Here is a 6185-nt window from a genome sequence, read left to right on the forward strand (position 1 = left end):
CACAACCTAGAGAACCACAACATGATAAGGTATGCACTAAAAGCCTTACCAAGAAACGCTTTGTGGGCATCAATAGTAGATGCATATAAAGTTTTAAGGGACCTCTCAATTCTTAAATTAGACGAACTTTTTTGTGAATTAGAATTACACACACAGTATAACGTGAGCCAAATCAAGAAAGGTGTTGCCTTGTATGTAGGATCAAGCAAAGAAACTAAAACTAGAGCCAAGAATGAACCAAAAAGTGAATCTAACTTATACTCAACCAATGAAGAGGAGCTGGCCAACATGGTCAGAAAACTACTAACAAAAAGGAGGTTCAAAATAAGAACCAAAAAGACACCAACCAACCAGACACAAAACAAATCAGAAATAATTTGTTATAGATGCAACAAGAAGGGGCATTTCAAAAAGCAATGCCCTAATAAGAAGGAAGAAAATTCAAAATCAATAAGGAGTCCGATGTGGAAAAACCGAAGCACTCGAGCCCTTATGGCAAGAAACAAAGATTCCAAGTTCGAGGAAGAGTACGAGTCCGAGACCGACGCCGAGTCCGATATTGACATTGAGTCCAAGAAAAGGCTCGGATCCGTATCCATTTTCGAAGGTCCCAAAATGGTAACCTTTTATTCAAAGTCAAATTCACTTAAAGTAGTTAAATATTTGTTTAAAAAATTAATAAAATCCAAAAAAAATAAAATAACTTGTTACTTAATAAAATTGACCACTATTAATGTTCCGCAAGTGTACGGATACGTCGTCAGTAATAAAGAAAGATATTCTATCCACAGGGACTAGAATAACCACTAAAGATTTCTCAACGCGAATTAGCTAAACAACAAATCAATTGGTTTTCAGAAACTAAGTGCAACTAATGAAAAGCAAACATAGAAATAAAAGAAATAGAAACAAGAATAAAGGATATGATAAATGGATGTTCTAGGAGTTTTGGTTTCTTTGTAAGGTTAATCAATGTAAACGATCTACCAAATCTTATTCCTCAATTGTCCATCATTTATAGAAGGTTGTCGGTTCTCTCTTGCAATAGACAGCCGACCTAGGACTGAAATCTATACCTAAATGTAATCAATTAGAAATGAATCTATGTTGTCCTTACACGGGCTTGCCTGTCACGTGTGTCCCTCGGATAATCAACATAAGAATTCATCACTCCTCAACCGCATCAAGATATAAGATATGAACGCATACAATCTATCCTACCCCCTTGAATGACCCTATTTCACCCTCAAGATCATCCCTCAAACGTCCTTACACGGGCTTGTCTGTTACGAACGCCCCTCGAAAAATCGAATGAGAGATTATCTCTACAAGATCCATAAGGTATTTAAACATTCAATCAAGAATGGGAATTAGGTCCAAATCACAACAATCCACACAAGATTAAATAGGTATAAACAGGACAAAATCATAGAAAATAGGAAATTGGCAAATCCACAAGAGTTTTACATCAATTCAATTTACAAATACTTCCTCCATCCTAGAACAAAGAGATCTAATCCATAGAACGAGGAAGGAAATCTGAAAAGAGAAAGATTACAAGCATTCTTGATCCCCAAATCTAAGAAAAGAGAGAGAGAAAGCTTATCTACGATGAAGAATGGTCTTTGGATCCAATCCTCGATTCCGGAGTCGATACGTTGAAGAACTGCCATTGAATCATCGGAAAATCCCTCCAAAATGGAGAGGAATTGCCCAAATCTTGCTCTCTCCCAAAGGGGAAAAGATCCCCTCTCAAATCATGAAGAAGGCTTTATATAGAAGAGGGGTTTGGACGCCACATGGCTTCGAGACACGGCCGTGTGAAGCTCACACAGCCTGTGCTGCTCCCCTCTCTACTCAACTCACATGGCCGTGTGTGAGACATGGTCATGGTATGCTTTGCCACTACTCCCCTTTGCACGGCCATGTAGATCTACACGGCCTGCCCTGCCTCCGGCTTTGGAACTCTCTCACAGCCGTGTGGTGCACACGACCAGGGCATTCTTGACTTCTGGAGATGTTGCACAGCCGTGTAAATATACACGATCGTGTACTGCTTCGGCTCTGGAAGGCCTGCATGGCCGTGTAGTGCACACAGCCATGAACTTTCTTTGCTTCAAACCTGACACGACCGTGTGATGCACACACGGCCATGACCACTTCCTCCTCTGCTGCAGCCACACGGGTGGTGATCACCACATGGCCTGGACAACCCCCCATGTCAGGGTCGTGTGGCACTCAAGCCTCTTCCTTCATCCATTGTAATATTTGCCTTGGACATTAATTCTTCTCCAAAATCGACTCCTGTGTACAAAAAAATGCACAAAAGCATAGTTTCGAACAAAAAGAGTAAATATGCTAAAAGCAAAGTTGGAAGTACGAAAATGCATAGATAAAGCATGTGCAAAGTATGTGAATGTGCATCAAAACATGCTAAACAAGAGTATACAATCTACGCACATCACACCCCCAGACTTAAACTTTTGCTTGTCCTCGAGTAAAAATGTCGCAATCTAGATTCATATATTCACTAACGCATCATAATCTTTAATGTACCTTCCTAACTCTATCAAAAAGTTTCATTGATGAGCATGATCATGAAAACAACTCAAGTATGGCTTAAGCATAAGTATCTTGTGCACAGTGCAGAATATACCCAAACTCTTGAAGTTTTCAATCTATGTCCTAGTCAAGTCATCATCCAATTGAGTTCCTAATGTTTTCGGTGATAGGCACTTACCTACCACACACTTGGTTCATATTCCTCAATCAACCCAAGGTCTCAAAGGCGTGCTCTATATCAGGAGAAACCTAGGAGTCATTTTCCCAGTAACCTAACTCGGTCTCAAAGGGGTGACAAGCTAGTTTCCACTCACGACAACTATTTTTTATATCCCTTATTTCAACATCTTTTTTTCATTTCACTTTTTTTTCTTCTTTCCATGCACTTTTTTCCTTTCATACATTAAGTGATTGCATTGTGCAATACTTAAACTCATAAGTATATAGGCAACTAATTTGGGATATTTTGATTTTTCCAAATGAGTTTTTCAAGACTCGAGCCTCATCCAGTAACCAAAATGAAGTTTGAGAAATTACCATGGAAACCAAGTACTAAACAAATAGGATGAATCATGACTATTTCAATGACATCAACTATTCAAGTTCAAGCAAAGTGAAGTGAAGGTAAGACCCTTAAGGTTAAGCCAAGACTCAAACTTATTTCCATATGATACTTAGCTCATGTCATGCTACTCAAGATAGAGAAAAGAGGTACATTAAACATACTAGCATCATTTACAATATCATGAATCAAGATAATAAACATGCTAACATTTTTATAAGAAAGACAAGAAAGCATATAGGTGAAGTTTGATGTTCTCAAGATGTATGCCACGAAAAATCAAAAGAAAATGCAAGACATAAGCAAAAACAAACAAAGCAATTCAAATGCATCTAATGCATCCCCCCAGACTTAAACTTTTCATATTCCCAATGAAAACTAAAGACAATGCAGAGGAGATAAAAAGTAAGAGAAGTTATCAAATGATGCATGCCAAATGCCCATGTCATTAACTTCTCCATCATGTAGTTACACTCCTCCTAATCTTTGAGTCCTATAAAAGAAGATTGACAATAAAAATTAAGTAGAGGATACAGGTTTATTATAAAGAATGAAATGAAAGTAGAAAGAACTAAAGACAAATGAAAACAAGGAAAATGAACTTGGGTTACCTCCCAAGAAGCGCTTGTTTAAGGTCATTAGTTCGATCACCTCATTAGATTTATCAAAATCTCGCTCTTGGAGGGGTAAGATATTTCAACACCCTCCAACCAAGGGCTCTTATTATGGAGGGATCTTTCAATATAGGAATTACAAAATTAAGTATTGCTCTCTCTATCTTCATCTTCTTTAAAGTTCATTCAGGTGGTCGAAGACGGTTCAGTATGAGCTTCCAATTATTAGCCCAAGTAAAATCTACACATGCAAAGAAAATACAAATCTCCCACAAATATATTAGATAAGATAGAGCCATAACCATATTAAGATAAGCAGAATAAAAAATAAAAACTGAATCACATCTAACAAAGTCAATGATAGGTACCTCTATAAAATTTTCTAAAAGATTACAAGAAATACTAACCTTACTTTGCTGAGAGATACCTAAAATTTCTAAACATGTAGATGTGACCTCATATGAATCAAATGATAGTTTTGGCTCTGGCTTAGATGTTGATGATATCAAAGATGGTGATTCTTGAGACTCAACTATATCTACATGAGCCCCTACACATTGGTCCACAACATGCTCAATCCTTGCAACTCTTACAACATCTAAGGATTGTGTGGACAAAGGAGGTGATTCTTGAGATGCTGCTTCCACAACACAGCTCCCTACACATTGTTCCATATCAACATCATCAACACAAATATCAAAAACCAAACCAACATCAATATCCTCAATAGGAGAATCAACTATAGAAGGATCAATAACTTCACTTGCAGTTTTAAGTTGATCTACCACATCACATTCATCATCTGAAAATTTAATTTCACTATAACTTCCAATAAAACCTGGAGGTAGATCTAAAAACTCGTTATCCACTGTATTATCATCACAATCCTCATCTGAAGAGTCCTCATCTTCATATATATTCAAAAATCTGCACTCAACCATATTAGTGTCACAAGATTTGCCGAAGTCTTTATTTTCATTGACCCCCACTAACCTTTGTGGAAAAGGAACCCTTAGTGAAGGTCCTGGGAAAGATTGAGCTTCCTTTTTCCCAAATTCCCTTTGAGCTTTTGGAGGAGGACCAACTTGCCTATCTAGTGTTGGTGTGATCAATCGTTGAGGGAAAGGTACTTGTGACCTTTGGGAACTTCCTGGAGAAATGAAACTGAGTTCTTGTGATCTTCTATTATTCTTCTCCTCAATTTTAAACATGTCCTTCTTCAAAAGTTCTTCATGATTTTTTCCAATTCTCAGCCCAACATCATCACACTTTTCACTAGATCTTGTCTGCGAAGGAGGGGGATCTTCTTTAAACCATTTTGAAACAATACTTTCAATCTTTGCCCCCAAATGTTTGAACTCCCCGTTCTGTAACTTGTGATTTTCAAAACTCATAGATGGTTGAGTTACAATTTGTTTGACAGGCTCTATAGCATTTATGGCTTGCACTTCTTGAATGTTTGAAGGATATTTCATCCAACTTATGTTTGACCATTCATGGAGGTTCAATGTCACTTGATCAATTAACATATATGCTTCATCTACACTCTTGTCCATAAAAGAACCTCCAGCTGATGAATCCAATAAACTCTTGTCTGAGAAAGAAATTTCCCCATAAAATATGTGCAGAATCAACCATTTTTCAAAACCATGATGAGGGCACTGTCTTTGAAGACTTTTGAATCTATCCCATGCTTCAAATAATGATTCTCCATATGTCTGAGCAAAATTTGTTATGCAATTCCTCATTACACTATTTTGCTTGGAGGGAAAAAATGATTCAGAAATTGCTTCTCCAATTGCTCCCAACTTGTAATACTTTGAGGATGGAGAGAATGTCACGCCCCAGAGGAGTCTCTGTCCGAAGAAATTTCGGCAGCATCTCCCCTGTACGGCGGACAATCTGAAACTTTTCTACAAGCACTATATACCTCAGCCACATGCGGCTGGAATAATAACAATAAAAGAAAACAAACAACCACGCAGTTAAAAATAAAGCAGCCTACTCGGCTGTACCAAAACCAAAACACATAACTGCTAGCCGGCTAGACTTACACAACCAATAACAAATACAAAACACCACATAACAACATCAACTCTCCAAAAATAAAACCAGAGTACAGAGCTAAACAAACTGATACATAAAACAAACAAAACATACGTGAAACCGATAAGTCTTCTGATGTGACGTGGGGACCAGCAGACAGGATACTCCAAGCGACACCAAAACCAACCTGGTACCGAAAAATAGTATCAGCGGGGTGAGTTCAACAACTCGTGAATACCAATGGACATGAGTAGTAAGATATATCTAACAACAATAAACGGAATACTTCCTAATCATATATAGGGAATATGCAAAGCGAAGGTGGCGAAAAGATCACTCACGGGAACTCCTATCGCATAGACAAAGGGTGTCACCAAAGTGTCAATAATCCGTATATGCAG

The 6185-nt window shown here is 37.8% G+C and overlaps 1 non-coding gene across 1 annotated transcript; it reads left to right on the top strand.

Annotated features, from left to right (window-relative positions):
- Positions 1-5382: 5382 nt before the first annotated feature.
- On the top strand, positions 5383-5489 carry LOC121988034. The gene has a single exon (XR_006113796.1). It is a non-coding gene; the product is annotated as a small nucleolar RNA R71 (small nucleolar RNA).
- The last annotated feature ends 696 nt before the right edge of the window (positions 5490-6185 follow it).

This window comes from Zingiber officinale, chromosome 5B (assembly GCF_018446385.1).
Source record: "Zingiber officinale cultivar Zhangliang chromosome 5B, Zo_v1.1, whole genome shotgun sequence".
NCBI classification, from domain to species: Eukaryota; Viridiplantae; Streptophyta; class Magnoliopsida; order Zingiberales; family Zingiberaceae; genus Zingiber; species Zingiber officinale.